The sequence below is a fragment of the Patella vulgata genome, chromosome 8, assembly GCF_932274485.2.
Source record: "Patella vulgata chromosome 8, xgPatVulg1.2, whole genome shotgun sequence".
Taxonomy (NCBI): Eukaryota; Metazoa; Mollusca; class Gastropoda; family Patellidae; genus Patella; species Patella vulgata.
This window is the reverse complement of record NC_065886.2, coordinates 32,260,026-32,278,449: the sequence shown is the minus strand read 5'-3', so window position 1 is coordinate 32,278,449 and position 18,424 is coordinate 32,260,026. Positions and strand designations below refer to the sequence as shown.

The 18,424-nt window shown below is 35.9% G+C and overlaps 1 long non-coding RNA gene across 1 annotated transcript; it reads right to left on the bottom strand.

The window, feature by feature from the left end:
* Nucleotides 1-331: 331 nt before the first annotated feature.
* Nucleotides 332-2,131, bottom strand: LOC130014128 (uncharacterized). Its single transcript, XR_008789120.1, has 3 exons — nt 2,067-2,131; nt 1,298-1,420; nt 332-496 (listed from the first exon to the last, which is right to left on the bottom strand). It is a non-coding gene; the product is annotated as an uncharacterized LOC130014128 (long non-coding RNA).
* Between the last annotated feature and the right edge of the window lie 16,293 nt (nt 2,132-18,424).

Genomic DNA, 18,424 nt, shown 5'->3' with positions numbered 1-18,424 from the left:
CGTATTGTGTCTTGTCCATAGATTTGTTTTTGTGTAAATTATGTGTGGTGTAGTCCTCCTGCACTTACCATTAGAAAGAAAAATTAGAGCCTAAAACGATTGTCTGTGGCTGTGAAATAGATTGTGACACAGCAAACTGCACCAGTAAACGACACAGTTTAGAGTATATTCCCTTTACTTTTTCCTGGGTGCTGAGTCAGTTTTTTGAAAATTGTATGCTGACATCATCAAAATATGACGTCATGGTGTTGTTTTATGATACATTCTGACTAGATATACGAAGTTCCAGGTGTCATGTTTCTATTTGTAGAAATTTATAAGGTAAAAAAACTCAATATTAAAAGGACTTGTTTCCAGACCGTTTATAGAGTTTATTTTTAATGATGATTACAGTGACAATGACCGTGTAGACATCCTGGGGTTCCGCCATGTTCACACTGACAGTTAGACAAGTCATCATCAGTACAGGTACCTGGTGGGGCTCCAACATTGCGGTCTGAAAAACATCAAATACCAGATACAAATTAAATACTATATTTTGATATTACCATTACTAGATAAGGCTTAACATCCGCTTCCACGCCGATGGTGATATCGCAGAAAGCTTGTGTTAATTACATAAAAGGATTGAACGTATTTTAATATCACTGTAGTACACTTTGGTTTCAAAGTGATATACTTTGGTTTGACCATGGCTTTATGGTAATTCATATTGGTTTGACCATGTCTTTTTTGTAATATACGTAGGTTTGACCACGGCTTTTTAGTGATATACGTTGCTTTGACAATGGCTTTATTGTAATATACATGGGTTTGACCATGCCTTTATTGTAATAGTATATACGTTGGTTGACCATGACTTTATTGTAATATACATTGGTTTGACCATGGCTTTATTGTAATAGCATATGAGTTGGTTGACCATGGCTTTATTGTAATATATATATATATTGGTTTGACCATGGCCTTATTGTAATATATATTGGTTTGACCATGGCCTTATTGTAATATACGTTGTATTAACTATGGTGTTATTGTCATATAGCAGATAAATATAGGTTAAATACATCAATGAACGTAGAAACCCGAATGCAAGCTTTAATTATATTATCTACCGCATTGGATTACAGCTTACTAAGAGACAGAGAAGAGAGATAAGGGTGGGGTGTGGCGGGATGTCCACTCTACATAAACTAGTTAATTTCAAGTCACCGGGACAAATATATGGTTGAATTACATTTCGCGTAGGGCAATCGTGACTCCCAGGCTAGTGTCATAAAGTGGTTTCCGTACTAACCTCTACATTCACATTTTCCATCATGCAGATTACAGTGATGTTCTTCGTGAGCTTGACAGTGGATCACGGCTGCACAATCATGGTTGCTGTCACAATGATGCTGAGCTTCTACCACCCATACAGCTGGAAATAAATAAAACATCATATTTATTATATAATTATTATACAAACCTTTATTCTTACGATGGTTCAATTACCAGTAGGTTTCAGGTTCGATCCCGGTATTAACCGAGATAATTTCTCTGGGTGTCCAGCAAGTTTTCCCCTTATCAGAGCAGGTGGAGACGCCGTTGTTCCTCATTTTTACATACACGTCTATATGTACACAGCTGGGCCATGTTTTTGTGTACTTATGCATCTTCATTGTCAGGTCGTAACTCTTGCACCACTGACAATGCCGGGAAATACATATGATCACTCTCGAGGAACCTGATCACCCATGACTCCAACAGGTTATACATAGCCGTCACAGAAACAAATCCGAGGATCAAACATCCGGGAATTAAGGGATTGAGATGGTCTAATTGTCTAGTGTGTTGCGCTTGGAGCTCTAGTTGGCAGGTAGTTTCTGGCTTGCGGTCGTTGTTTCCCCTTGTCAGAGTAGGTGGACGCGCCGGTGTTCCTCAAGCTTACGTGCATGCCAATACACACCAATGTTTAAACAGGAAGAATCTTTAGGATCAAACACCCTAGAACCCCTAGTTAGTAAGAAGCAGCGCCATATTTTTTTTAACATTAAAGAAATAATAATTTTATAACATTTACTTACCTGCTACGACGGCTACTAAAAACAACAATTTCATTTTGATGATTTTCTTACACGTACAAATTCGTATATATCACGTCTCCGTTTCAACTGATTATTTATAGTAAAACACAAATGTTCTTTGGTCCACTTTAAAATTTAAAAAGACATCTGGACCTAGTTTCTTGATAATTTGAAATGCAATGTATAGATTTCGGCCTTGGTTTAAAAGGATCGGCACGATAACAGACTATCAAGAAAGTAGACCTAGGTTTAATCTTAAAATGGATCAATTGAAACGGAGATGTCCTCAACGTATGGGTCTTTAGCGGTCTTTCCTGTGCGAGTACCCGGAGAAAACCCACGAGGTTGAGAAGGCGCCCCTAATGTGAAGGTATATACGATCACCCCAGGGATCGAAACCACGACCGCAAGCCAGAAGCTACCTGCCAACTAGAGCTCCAAGCGCAACACACTAGACCATTCAATATGATGCCGACTCACTAATTAGGGGATATCAGGTTCCTCGAGAGTGATCATATGTATTTCCCGGCATTGTCAGTGGTGCAAGAGGTACGACCTGACAATGAAGATGAATTAGTGAACAAAAACATGGCCCAGCTGTGTACATATAGACGTGCACGTAAAAATGGGAAACCTTGCTGGACACCCAGAGAGCGTATCTCGGTTAATACCGGGATCGAACCCAAGACCTCATATTGAGTAAAGACATCGAACCTGAAACCTCCTGGGAAGTGAAGCATCGTAAGAATAAAGGGTTTTAGAATAATACATATAATAAATATGATGTTTTATTTATTTCCAGCTGTATGTGTGGTAGAAGCTCAACGCGTCTGTGACAGCAACCATGATTTTGCAGCTGTGATCCACTGTCAAGCTCACGAAGAACATCACTGTAATCTACATGATGGAAGATGTGAATGTAAAGGTTAGTACGGAAACCACTTTATGACAATAGACTGGGGGTCGCGATGGCCCTACGTGAAATGAAATTGAACCATATGTTGGTCCCGGTGACTTGAAATGAACTAGTTTGTATAGAGTGAACACCCCGCCACACCCAACCCCATCTATATTATCTGTCTCTTAGTAAGCTGTAATCCAATTCGGTAGATAATATAATTAAATCTTGCATTTCGGGTTGATTAATGTATTAAACCTATATTTATCTTCTATATTACAATAAACTCATAGTTAAAACAACGTATCTTACAATAAAGCCATGGTCAAACCAATCTATATTACAATAATACCATGGTCAACCAACTTATAAGCTATTACAATAAAGCCATGCTCAAACCAATGTATATTACAATAAAGCCATTGTCAAAGCAACGTATATTACTATAAAGCCGTGGCCAAACCAATGTATATTACAAAAAAGACATGGTCAAATTAATATGAATTACCATAAAGCCATGGTCAAACCAAAGTATATTACTTCAATACCAAAGTGTACTGGGGTGATATTAAGATACGTTCAATCCTTTTATGTAATTAACACAAGTTTTCTGCGATATCACCACCGGCGTGGAGGCGGACGTTAAGACTTATCTAGTAATGGTAACATCAAAATGTAGTCTTTAATTTGTATCTATATTACAATACAACCATAGTTAAAACAACGTATATTACAATAAAGCCATGGTCAACCAATGTATAGGCTATTACAATAAAGCCATGCTCAAACAAACGTATATTATTACAAAAAAGACATGGTCAAACCAATATGAATTACCATAAAGCCATGGTAAAACCAATATGCATTACTATTAAGCTTTAGTCAAACCAAAGTATATTACTTTGATATTAAAGTGTATTAGGTCCAAGGCTTTTATGTAATTAACACTAGTTTTCTGTGAAATCACCAGAAATTCTGAAAGCGGATGTTAAGCCTTACCTAGTAATGGTAATATCAAAATGTAGTATTTAATTTGTATCTGGTATTTGTTATTTTTCAGACCACAAAAGTCGGAGCACCCACCATGGAGCCTCTACTGATGATGAATTGTCTAACTGTCAGTGTGAACATGGCGGAACCCCAGGATGTCTACACGGTCACTGTCACTGTAATCATCATTAAAAATAAACTCTATAAACGGTCTGGAAACAAGTCCTTTTAATATTGAGTTTCTTACCTTATAAATTTCTACATATAGAAACATTACACCCGGAAGTTTGTATATCTAGTCAGAATTTATCATAAATCAACCCCATGACGTCATATTTTGATGATGTTGGCATACAATTGTCAAAAAAAAACTGACTCAACACCCAGGAAAATTGAAATGTAAAAATCACATGGGTATTAAATTAAAGCTAGTTCTGAATTGTCTCATTTCTTGTAAAATCTTAGTAGTCTATCACATGTCCCAAGTATGGTTTATCTTATTGAAATTCGAACTGGTCTTGCTCCTGAAAAACACGTGAAACCTTTACATTCGCTGCTTTAGTGAATACACTCTAAACTGTGTCGCTTACTGGTGCAGTTTGCGGTGTCACAATCTATTTTACAGCTACAGACAATTGTTTTGGGCTCTAATTACTTTTCTTTCTAAAGTCTCCATCGCCACTTTTCTGAGATTAATGTACTGTCCCTCCTATCCACAGCTGCACATGATAGTAGACACATAACCCATAATACTTTGCAACACCTAGTGTCGGCGGCAAGTTCTAAATCTGGACACAGGACAAGATTTGCAATACATTTTCACTAAACTTTGTCATTCGCAAGCTTTCTAGTGTTTCCATTGTTCGCCCACCATACAAACACCACAGAACCCCCTTCCCCTGCAGCTTTAATTCCACCATTTGTGGATTTTTTCAGGGCAAATATATCAGCCTGTTTACGGAAGTTCTAATCCACTTGAATCTTTTTGAAAGCGACAATTTGCCAATTCCAAACAATCTAGATGTTGTGTCACACCCAGCTGGCTATGGCATTCACAAACGGAAGATATCGTTTGACGCCCTCACACAAGATAGATTAATCATACGATTGACATGTTCACGAGACAGGCCATATTAGCAGTTACTTTCTATCTATAACTGTTTTATAAACAATAAGGGATTATAATAAATTAACATGTCATTAGAATCACATAACTTTTCCGTATTAACTAGTCACCTTTAGTTATTGTCCAGGGAGTTTAAATGAATTCAATTTGAAGGTTTTCACTTTTAAAAATAATGTATCATCTTAAATATTCAAGACATACATTATAATATATAACTACTATAACCTGCATGGCTATAGTATCCTTGTCAGACCTATAAACCAGATTGGGCATCTTTGGCTTTGTAAGATGGAACAGTAGAACCAAGAGGCAAGTGTCCTCCCAACCACATGGGTGCTATCTGACAGAGCACGTTCCACTCCTGTGTAAACAATTAGCATATTGGTTTCATTCTCACTCGTCTTCAATGTTTTCACATGATCGTCTTCAAATTGTTCACTCAAAAAATCTACGAAGTTCTGCTTATTGACAGAACATGACACCCTTTCGTTTGTGCATGCTATAGCTGGATGTGATACAGCATACAGATTGTTTAGTATTGGAAAAAGTATCCCTTTCAAAAAGATTCAAGAGGATAAAAACTCCGAACTGTGTTTGTCAGCTTGGCGAACAAACTAAACAGTAGAAAGCTTAGGGAAAATGTAATGAAAATCTTGTAATGTCCAGATTCAGAACTCGCCACCTACTCCAGGTGTTGCAAAGTATCATGGTTTGTCTGAGTGCTACCAGTTTTGGAAGGGGAGCGGCTGGTAATTGAGCCCAGAAAAGATTAAACAGATAAATACTATTTTAGACATGTGATAGACGATAGACTTTAAAAAAAAAATGGGACAATTAAGGTAAGCACTGTAATTTATACTCATGTGATTGTTTACATTTAAATTTTTATCAGTTATCTTCTTACAAGGGAGTCAGTCATTTTTTGAAAATTGTATACTAAGGTGAACAGAAGACGTGATGACGTCATAGGTTGATTTATGATAATTTCTGACAAGCTATTCTGACTTGCAGGGCTCATGCATCTATCTATAATAATTAATTAAGGCAAAAATTCTATATTAAAAGATTTATAAGACTCCAAAGTTACTTTTGATGGCCTTTTTGAATTTATGTAAATTAGGCCCTTTCCCTGTCTCGAATATCAGAGACCTTAGCTGGTATGTTATAGTGGGTGCCGGTGGTCCCACGATCACAATGGTACCAAGAAACCGTCTATTGCAATTTGTTCTTAGTCAACTCTTATAATTTGAGTGGACTTTTACCGACAAAAGTTGGACAGTGTGAACCCGGCCTGAAGAATATTATTATTATTATTATCCATGTCAGTTTCTAGATTTAAATCGTGCAATCACCTATACATTACTTTTAATTTAAATCTTCAGCAAGACAAGCTGAGGGATAATCTACAAACGCCCTCAATAATTAAATCTAAAATGCCAAAACTGTATTTCAGTGTAGGTGGGCTGTTTAGTAATGGTGCACGATTTGATAAAATTGTCATAACATAACCGCAAACTTCTTGTTTAATAGATAGTAGATAGTAGTTGTTTTACAATAAAATGAAATTAATGGGGCTTAACTTCTTACTATGCTACACCAATCTAATGAAAAGAAATGAACTATCGCGTACCGTCCTATTGTTCTGCTCCTAAAGGGCTATATGAAACGGGCATAGCCATATCGAATTCTGTCAAGGGATCGTTTTTGTGCACGCCAATTTGTGCACTGGACCTCGGTATTTAGTACCATCCGAACGACTATATTGCACCACTAACAAGGCGGAACCATTCCGAAAGATCCAGATGAAATGTCTAAGCCATCGTAGGGATCGAACACGGCACGGAACCTCCAGTTTAAGAGACCCAACATCTTACTCACTTAGCCAGCGTGGCTACTCGCCCTAATGAAAACGTGCATCATAATAGACGTTAGTGATTTAAAAATGAAATGGGGTTTAACTTCTTACGTTTAAGCAACCGGGATAATAAAGACGAGTGTATGTGCTATGAGGGAAATTTTGTCAGGGCAGCGGCGCTATAACTGACAGGAGCTCTTTAGGGTGTGTTTCAAGGTCTACATGGATCTTCGATTGTTTTGGTGTTTTCCCATCCACATGACGAGACGAGTTTCCTTAATACGCCGAGATCTCTCACCGCTGACAAGAAGACATCGGATTGGAAAATCACGAAGAACCTTTATGCCGGAGAGAGTGTGTGTTTAACGTCCACTCAACACATAGTGGTATAGTAAGTGCAGTATAACTTCGGGACGAACATGGTTCAATTTTATTTCAATAATTCACTTACGCGTAGGAGTCCTTAAAAGTTGGAGGAAACCGAAGGACCCACGAGGATAGACATATTCCTTGCCACGTACAAGCGCGGAATCGAAACCACCTCAATCTATGACGGACATCTTGATCCAAAACGCAGGCGTTAAACCATTTGGCCACCGGAAGTAAACATTTTAACCACTATTTACAAAGTTACAATAAACATCCGATAAAGATGATAACGCATGTCGTTTTGATAGCTCGTGCAATAACACTAACTGTTAAATTTTCCATTAGATGATATAAAATAGAGTTACACGCCCTTGATTTATGATCTACTTTAAGCCACAAATGACCAGGAAATCCACATGAAATTCTATCATTTGGTTTTTATGAGTCAATAATCGATAAGAGTGGAATTAAATGAGAACCTTGTTGCACCCAATATCACAATCAAATAAATCGTTGTGACTTTATAGAAAGGAAGCGAATGACAGGATAAGAAAGATGTTGTGAAGGTGCAGTTTTTTTTAAATGTTGGAATAATAAAGCTCCTCGCTTTATATATACGACTGATGTTTGAGCAGAACACGTTTAATTACCGATGCAGTTGTCGTAATTCGACGTAGCAAACAAAAAGGTGACCCCTCGCTTGGGTCTTTTAAGTGGGGAAAATCTGTATAAAGTCCCGGAGCTAATTGCTGTCAACTTTCAGATAAAATAAAAAGATAGAAAGGAAAATAAGAATAACTTAAAAGTTAACTTGGATATCAGGAATTATCGCCTGAATATGACAACGATTTGCCGATACACTTCCAAGTTATGAAATGTGTATCATAACTAGTTGATGTCTTCTTGTCAGCGGTGAGAGATCTCGGCGTATTAAGGAAACTCGTCTCGTCATGTGGATGGGAAAACACCAAAACAATCGAAGATCCATGTAGACCTTGAAACACACCCTAAAGAGCTCCTGTCAGTTATAGCGCCGCTGCCCTGACAAAATTCCCCTCATAGCACATACACTCGTCTTTATTATCCCGGTTGCTTAAACGTAAGAAGTTAAACCCCATTTCATTTTTAAATCACTAACGTCTATTATGATGCACGTTTTCATTAGGGCGAGTAGCCACGCTGGCTAAGTGAGTAAGATGTTGGGTCTCTTAAACTGGAGGTTCCGTGCCGTGTTCGATCCCTACGATGGCTTAGACATTTCATCTGGATCTTTCGGAATGGTTCCGCCTTGTCAGTGGTGCAATATAGTCGTTCGGATGGTACTGTAAGTTGTTTGGGGTCTTATTAAAGACATTATTAATGTTCAAACAGGTTATTTATTAATTAAAATATAATTCAGTGACTATTTAGTCAGCCATCATTGTTTACAACTCTATTATCATACTACAGCGCCACCTGGACACAGACCACTAATTATTTACTTAGGGAGTCAACTTGTATTGTCTATATGTATTAAACTATTAATGTCAACATCTCCCTTTTTATATAAAATAAAATTTTAAACACAAATTAAACTTCACTCAATTACAGTAACAAACTAAACATGCAATATCCAATTGTTTTAAATTCACAGAACAAAATATATTTAGTTATCATAGTCTCTCATCCATGATGGTTTCCTGCTTACTCTTCCACTAGCAGTTCTCAATAGATTTGGTTCATTTATATCAGGTTGAATTTCTTCTTGTTGTTCATTTGGTCCATTTGGTTGATTGTGCTCTAGTTCAAAATTTCCTGGAAAGTTATTGTCACCATTTTGTCCACCATTTTGAATTGTGTTGTCAACTGGATCATGATTAAGATATTGTTCTGTGTAGAAAGGTTTTAAATGTTGTCTATTTCTCCTTATTACTGAACCATCATCACTTCGTACCATATAAGATCTTGGACTGTTGTGTTGATATAGAATTTTACCAGGAGTCCATTTCTTTCTATCAAAATTCCAAATGCTGATTGATTGACCTGGTTGAAGTGGTTTCAAGTCAATTGATGTTTTGTCAAATTGTTTCTTTTGACCTTCTATCTTCTTTTCTCTTTCCTTTTGAACACCTATCTGTCTTGTAGGTCTTAGATATGATTTGGATATTGGTAAATTAGTTCGTAATCGTCTTCCAAATAATAACTGTGATGGAGTTTTCGATCCAAGAACTGGGCTGTCTCTGTAGTTTAATATAGCTAAATAAGGATCTTGTTTATCAGCTTTAGCTTTGATGAGTAACTTTTTAACAATTCCAACATATTTTTCAGCTAACCCGTTACTTCTTGGATAATGAGGACTCGATGTTTTGTGATTTATTCCCCATTCAGTTGAAAATTTTCTAAATTTTTCATTTGAAAAATTTGTCCCATTGTCAGACACAAGGGTTTCTGGAATTCCATGTCTTGCGAAGATGGATTTCATTTTTAATATGGTTTCTTCAGCTGACAAATTTTTCAACTGAGCTATCTCAAAGTAATTTGAATAATAATCAACTAACAGTAAATAGTCTAAATTATTAAAATGAAAACAGTCTGCTCCAACTTTTAACCATGGAATATTTGGTCTTTCATGTGGTTGAAGTGTTTGATTTGTTTGTTGATTTTTATATGTTTGACATATTTCACATTTTGTTACGTAATTTTCAATGTCATTTGACATGCCGATCCAAAACATACAGGATCTTGCTCGAGTAACACATTTTTCAAAACCTAAATGTCCTTCGTGTAATCGTCTCAGCATGTCGCTTTTCCACTCTTTAGGAATTAACAATCTATTATTTTTGTAAATTAAACCTTTAAAATTTGAAAGTTCATCGCGGAAGTTCCAATACGGTTTTACAGTGTCATTTAAATCATGACGATTATCTGGCCATCCATTTTGAATGATTCTACGTAATTCTAATTGTTCATTATCAGCTTCACACGATTTTTGAAAGTTATCTAACATTGTGTTACTAAATGGTAATAATGCATGTACCACATGCACATAATAATCTAATTCCTGATGAAACTTTAAATCTTCAGGTTTTGGGGGTTGTGGTGCTCTGCTTAATGTATCAGCTACTTTTAAGTCTTTTCCTGGTATCCATTCGTACTCAAAATTATACTTTTGTAAACGTATCATCAATCTTGCTATTCTCGGAGGTGCGGATGTCAATGATTTTGTAAATAAAAATTTTAATGGTTTATGATCATTAACAACTTTAAATTTATTCACACCATAAACATATTGATGAAATCGTTCTGTAGTAAATACAATTGATAACAGTTCTTTTTCAATCTGAGAGTAATTTTTCTCAGCATCAGTCAATGTCCTTGATATAAACGCGACTGGTCTGTTATTTTGTAATAGTGCACCACCTAAACCATATTGTGAGCTGTCACAAGTTATAGTAATATCTTCTTTTGTATCGAAGAATTTTAAAATTGGTGCTTCTGTCAACATTCTCTTTAGCTGTTGAAATTTTAGTTCATGGTTTGCTGTCCATACAAACACATTTTTCTCTTTAATTAAGTCTCTCAATATTGCAGTTTCTTGAGAAAGATTGGGTAGGAAATTAGCTAAGTAGGTCAACATCCCTAGAAATCTATGTAGTTCTTCCTTAGAAGATGGGCTTTTCATATTTACAATGGATGAAATTCTATCCGGATCAATTTTCTGACCATCTCCAGTGATAATTACACCAAGATATTTTACCTCAGTTGTATTCAGTTCACATTTATTTTTATTCAGTTTTAAGTTCATTTCACGACATTTGTCTAGTGTAGCTTTAAGTCTTTCATCATGAATTTTCTGATTTTCAGCATGTATCATTATGTCATCTACATAAGCTTCTACGCCTTCATGATTTTGAAATGTTTGACTCATAACACGTTGAAATACTTGACTAGAAATGTTTAAACCATAAGGAAGTCTTTTGAAACAAAAATTACCAAATGGAGTTGAAAATGTTGTTAATTTTGATGACTCTTCATCAAGCTTTAGCTGCCAAAAACTTTCGGTAGCGTCTAATTTTGTGAATATCTTCGAATTATTCAGCCTAGCAGTCATCTCATCAATGGTTGGCATCTTATATTGGTCTGATATGATGTACTGATTTAAATCTCTGGGATCTAAACAGATACGTAGCTTACCATTAGGCTTCTCTACGACCACCATTGCATTTATCCACTCGGTTGGTTCATTTATTCTCTGAATAATACCATTCTGTTCCATCCTATTCAACTCTTCCTTGACTTGTTCACGAATAGCATAAGCTATTCTTCTGGGAGGATACTGGACTGGTTTAGCATCATCTTTCATATAGATTTTAACTTCAGGCACATTTATACCTTTTATTGTTTTATTAAAAACGTCATTATATTTATTAAATATATCATTGTCTTTGTTATTTAAACTTTCTACTCGTTTTATTAAATTTAAATCTTCACAGGATCTCAGCCCTAAAACTGGAACCGTTTTATCTCGAATAACTATAAAGTTGACCAATTTCTTGTCATTCTTTATTTTAACCATAAGAATAACTTCACCAGCTATATCTAATCTTTGACCATTATAGGTAACTAGTCTTCTTTTGGTTGGATTTAATCTTTTTCTAAATATTTGTCGATAGACATGGTAGGGTAACACATCAGCTTGCGCTCCACTGTCTAATTTAAATTTAACTTTTCTGTCTTGAACACCAACTTTGGCTTCTATGTTCCATTCTAAGGTATCTTTACTATTGGTATTATTTTCTTTCACCATTGATATGTATAAATTATCTTCATCATTTGATTCATCAATAATTTCTTCATTTACCATACCAAGAAATAAATCTTCATCAGAATTGTCTTCAGTAAATTGGTCGACTTTCTTGGTCCTGCACATTTTACTAAAATGACCTAATTTATGACATTTGGTACAAGTTTTACCATATGCTGGACAATCATTATATTTATGATTGTAACCACATCGTTGACAAGTTTTGTCAAACTTCTTCTGGTTTGTTGGCTCATATTTATGTTTTGTTTCTGTATGTCTTCTATTTTCATCTTTTCTTGGATGATTATTTGTTTTTCTCCCTTTTTTACTAAAGGCATCAACGGTTTGGTGACATACTGCAGTAGCGCCTTCTTGACCTTTAGATGTCATTTGATTCATCTGTTTAGTTACATTTTCAAATGTCCTGCATTCCTGTATGGCTACTTCTAATGTTAAATTTTTATTGGTTAGTAATTTCTGCAGCAAGACTGGACTACTTATTCCTTCTACTATCTGATCTCGAACACTTTCGTCAGACATCTCACCATAAGCACAGCTTTTTACTTGTTCCTTGATTTCTGTCAAAAATTCATCAAAATCCCTTTTCTCTTGCTTTATATTTCTTAAAATATGCCGTTCATAAATAATATTTCTGGCACCAATAAAATAATCATCAAACATTCTGATTAAATCTTCTATTGAGGTTTCATTTTCACCCTCTTCTTTTATTTGGAATGTGGAGGCTATTTTCCTTCCATCTTCACCAACAAGATGCAGCAATCCAGACCTTTTAACATCATTTGGTTGATTCCTCGCTCCAGAGGCTGTCAGGTACAACTCAAATTGTTTCTTGAACGAAGTCCATGCTTCCTTCTTATTTCTACTATTTGTCAAATCTAATGACTTGGGAGGTGGTAGATTCTGCATACTTGCTGTCACTTTAAACTTCTGACACCATGTAAGTTGTTTGGGGTCTTATTAAAGACATTATTAATGTTCAAACAGGTTATTTATTAATTAAAATATAATTCAGTGACTATTTAGTCAGCCATCATTGTTTACAACTCTATTATCATACTACAGCGCCACCTGGACACAGACCACTAATTATTTACTTAGGGAGTCAACTTGTATTGTCTATATGTATTAAACTATTAATGTCAACAGGTACTAAATACCGAGGTCCAGTGCACAAATTGGCGTGCACAAAAACGATCCCTTGACAGAATTCGATATGGCTATGCCCGTTTCATATAGCCCTTTAGGAGCAGAACAATAGGACGGTACGCGATAGTTCATTTCTTTTCATTAGATTGGTGTAGCATAGTAAGAAGTTAAGCCCCATTAATTTCATTTTATTGTAAAACAACTACTATCTACTATCTATTAAACAAGAAGTTTGCGGTTATGTTATGACAATTTTATCAAATCGTGCACCATTACTAAACAGCCCACCTACACTGAAATACAATTTTGGCATTTTAGATTTAATTATTGAGGGCGTTTGCAGATTATCCCTCAGCTTGTCTTGCTGAAGATTTAAATTAAAAGTAATGTATAGGTGATTGCACGATTTAAATCTACAAACTGACATGGATAATAATAATAATATTCTTCAGGCCAGGTTCACACTGTCCAACTTTTGTCGGTAAAAGTCCACTCAAATTATAAGAGTTGACTAAGAACAAATTGCAATAGACGGTTTCTTGGTACCATTGTGATCGTGGGACCACCCACTATAACATACCAGCTAAGGTCTCTGATATTCGAGACAGGGAAAGGGCCTAATTTACATAAATTCAAAAAGGCCATCAAAAGTAACTTTGGAGTCTTATAAATCTTTTAATATAGAATTTTTGCCTTAATTAATTATTATAGATAGATGCATGAGCCCTGCAAGTCAGAATAGCTTGTCAGAAATTATCATAAATCAACCTATGACGTCATCACGTCTTCTGTTCACCTTAGTATACAATTTTCAAAAAATGACTGACTCCCTTGTAAGAAGATAACTGATAAAAATTTAAGTGTAAACAACCACATGAGTATAAATTACAGTGCTTGCCTTAATTGTCCCATTTTTTTTAAAGTCTATCGTCTATCGTTGCCTCATTAAATAAAGTTTTTATTATTATTATTATTATTATCACATGTCTAAAATAGTATTTATCTGTTTAATCTTTTCTGGGCTCAATTACCAGCCGCTCCCCTTCCAAAACTGGTAGCACTCAGACAAACCATGATACTTTGCATCACCTGGAGTAGGTGGCGAGTTCTGAATCTGGACATTACAAGATTTTCATTACATTTTCCCTAAGCTTTCTACTGTTTAGTTTGTTCGCCAAGCTGACAAACACAGTTCGGAGTTCTTATCCTCTTGAATCTTTTTGAAAGGGATACTTTTTCCAATTCTAAACAATCTGTATGCTGTATCACATCCAGCTATAGCATGCACAAACGAAAGGGTGTCAAGTTCTGTCAATAAGCAGAACTTCGTAGATTTTTTGAGTGAACAATTTGAAGACGATCATGTGAAAACATTGAAGACGAGTGAGAATGAAACCAATATGCTAATTGTTTACACAGAAGTGGAACGTGCTCTGTCAGATAGCACCCATGTGGTTGGGAGGACACTTGCCTCTTGGTTCTACTGTTCCATCTTACAAAGCCAAAGATGCCCAATCTGGTTTATAGGTCTGACAAGGATACTATAGCCATGCAGGTTATAGTAGTTATATATTATAATGTATGTCTTGAATATTTAAGATGATACATTATTTTAAAAGTGAAAACCTTCAAATTGAATTCATTTAAACTCCCTGGACAATAACTAAAGGTGACTAGTCAATACGGAAAAGTTATGTGATTCTAATGACATGTTAATTTATATAATCCCTTATTGTTTATAAAACAGTTATAGATAGAAAGTAACTGCTAATATGGCCTGTCTCGTGAACATGTCAATCGTATGATTAATCTATCTTGTGTGAGGGCGTCAAACGATATCTTCCGTTTGTGAATGCCATAGCCAGCTGGGTGTGACACAACATCTAGATTGTTTGGAATTGGCAAATTGTCGCTTTCAAAAAGATTCAAGTGGATTAGAACTTCCGTAAACAGGCTGATATATTTGCCCTGAAAAAATCCACAAATGGTGGAATTAAAGCTGCAGGGGAAGGGGGGTTCTGTGGTGTTTGTATGGTGGGCGAACAATGGAAACCCTAGAAAGCTTGCGAATGACAAAGTTCAGTGAAAATGTATTGCAAATCTTGTCCTGTGTCCAGATTTAGAACTTGCCACCGACTCTCCGTGTTGCAAAGTATTATGGTTTCCGTGTCTACTATCATGTGCAGCTGTGGATGGAAGGGACAGTGCATTAAGCTCAGAAAAGTGGCGATGGAGACTTTAGAAAGAAAAGTAATTAGAGCCCAAAACAATTGTCTGTAGCTGTAAAATAGATTGTGACACCGCAAACTGCACCAGTAAGCGACACAGTTTAGAGTGTATTCACTAAAGCAGCGAATGTAATGGTTTTACGCGTATTTCCGGAGCAAGAACAGTTCAAATTTCAATAAGATAAACCATACTTGGGACATGTGATAGACTACTGAGACTTTACAAGAAATGAGACAATTCAGAACTAGCTTTAATTTAATACCCATGTGATTTTTACATTTCAATTTCGATCACTTTACTTTTTCCTGGGTGTTGAGTCAGTTTTTTTTTAAAATTGTATGCCAACATCATCAAAATATGACGTCATCGGGTTGATTTATGATAAATTCTGACTAGATATACGAACTTCCGGGTGTCATGTTTCTATATGTAGAAATTTATAAGGTAAGAAACTCAATATTAAAAGGACTTGTTTCCAGACCGTTTATAGAGTTTATTTTTAATGATGATTACAGTGACAATGATCGTGTAGACATCCTGGGGTTCCGCCATGTTCACACTGACAGTTAGACAAGTCATCATCAGTAGAGGTTCCATGGTGGGTGCTCGGACATTTGTTGTCTGCAAAATAACAAATACCAGATACAAATTAAATACTACATTTTGATATTACCATTGCTAGATAAGGCTTAACATCCGCTTTCAGAATTTCTGGTGATTTCACAGAAAACTGGTGTTAATTACATAAAAGCCTTGAACCTAATACACTTCAATATCAAGTAATATACTTTGGTTTGACTAAAGCTTAATAGTAATACATATTGGTTTGACCATGGCTTTATGATAATTCATATTGGTTTGACCATGTCTTTTTTGTAATAATATACGTTTATTTGAGCATGGCTTTATTGTAATAGCCTATACATTGGTTGACCATGGCTTTATTGTAATATACGTTGTTTTAACTATGGTTGTATTGTAATATAGATACAAATTAAAGACTACATTTTGATGTTACCATTACTAAATAAGTCTTAACGTCCGCCTCCACGCCGATGGTGATATCGCAGAAAACTTGTGTTAATTACATAAAAGGATTGAACGTATTTTAATATCACCCCAGTACACTTTGGTATCGAAGTAATATACTTTGGTTTGACCATGGCTTTATGGTAATTCATATTAATTTGACCATGTTTTTTGTGTAATATACATAGGTTTGACCACGGCCTTATAGTAATATACGTTGCTTTGACAATGGCTTTATTGTAATATACATTGGTTTGAGCATGGCTTTATGGTAATTCATATTAATTTGACCATGTCTTTTGTGTAATATACATAGGTTTGACCACGGCTTTATAGTAATATACGTTGCTTTGACAATGGCTTTATTGTAATATACATTGGTTTGAGCATGGCTTTATGGTAATTCATATTAATTTGACCATGTCTTTTTTTGTAATATACATAGGTTTGACCACGGCTTTATAGTAATATACATTGCTTTGACAATTGCTTTATTGTAATATACATTGGTTTGAGCATGGCTTTATTGTAATAGCTTATAAGTTGGTTGACCATGGTATTATTGTAATATACATTGGTTTGACCATCGCTTTATTGTAATATACGTTGTTTTAACTATGGGTTTATTGTAATATAGAAGATACATATAGGTTTAATACATTAATCAACCCGAATGCAAGATTTAATTATATTATCTACTGAATTGGATTTCAGCTTACTAAGAGACAGAGAAGATAGATGGGGTTGGGTGTGGCGGGGTGTTCACTCTACACAAACTAGTTCATTTCAAGTCACGGGGACCAACATATGGTTCAATTTCATTTGACGTAGGGCCATCGCGACCCCAGTCTATTTTCATAAAGTGGTTTCCGTACTAATCTCTATATTCAAATCTTCCATCATGTAGATTACAGTGATGTTCTTCGTGAGCATGACAGTGGATCACAGCTGCACAATCACGACTGTGTTCACAATGACGTTGAGCTTCTACTACCCATACAGCTGGAAATAAATAAAACATCATATTTATTATATAATTATTCTACAAACTTTAATTCTTACTATGGTTCAATTACCAGGAGGTTTCAGGTTCGATGTGTTCACAATGACGTTGAGCTTCTACTACCCATACAGCTGGAAATAAATAAAACATCATATTTATTATATAATTATTCTACAAACTTTAATTCTTACTATGGTTCAATCACCAGGAGGTCTCGGGTTCGATCCCGGTATTAACCGAGATAAGTTCTCTGGGTTTCCAGCAAGGTTTCCCCTTGTCAGAGCAGGTGGAAACGCCGTTGTTCCTCATGTTTACGTACATGTCTATAATAATATTATATTATGTACACAGCTGGGTCATATTTTTGTGTACTAATTCCTCTTCATTGTCAGGTCGTACCTCTTGCACCAGTGACAATGCAGGAAAATACATATGATCACTCTCGAGGAACCTGATATCCCCTAGTTAGTGGGTCGGTATCATATCGGAGGAGACGCCCCCCTTCAATAGAAGACTTCATCTCGCTTTAACTACATACATCTTATCAAGGCCTTCCCGTAATACCCTGCATATGTCGGCACTAATTTCGACTGGGTACAAGCCCAGCTTGTGAGCCTATCAGATTCCTCGATCGTCGCGAATACCAAGTCTCGCACTTTCAAGCTAAAATGTCTACCTGTGATAATCGAGTTGCAAAGTTCAAGGTTCATTCAATGTTAAGGTTTCCGTTGAGGTCGCGATATCACAACCTCTGATCGGACTCGACTGCCCACGTGTCTGTAGATAACATAACTATGAGTTCGGGAACTGTAAAGTAAACAAGCGACGTCCAGATGTTGTAAAACTCGCAGTCGTTGGTTCAGGTACACGGGAGACACCATGACTCCAACAGGCTATACTCAACCATCA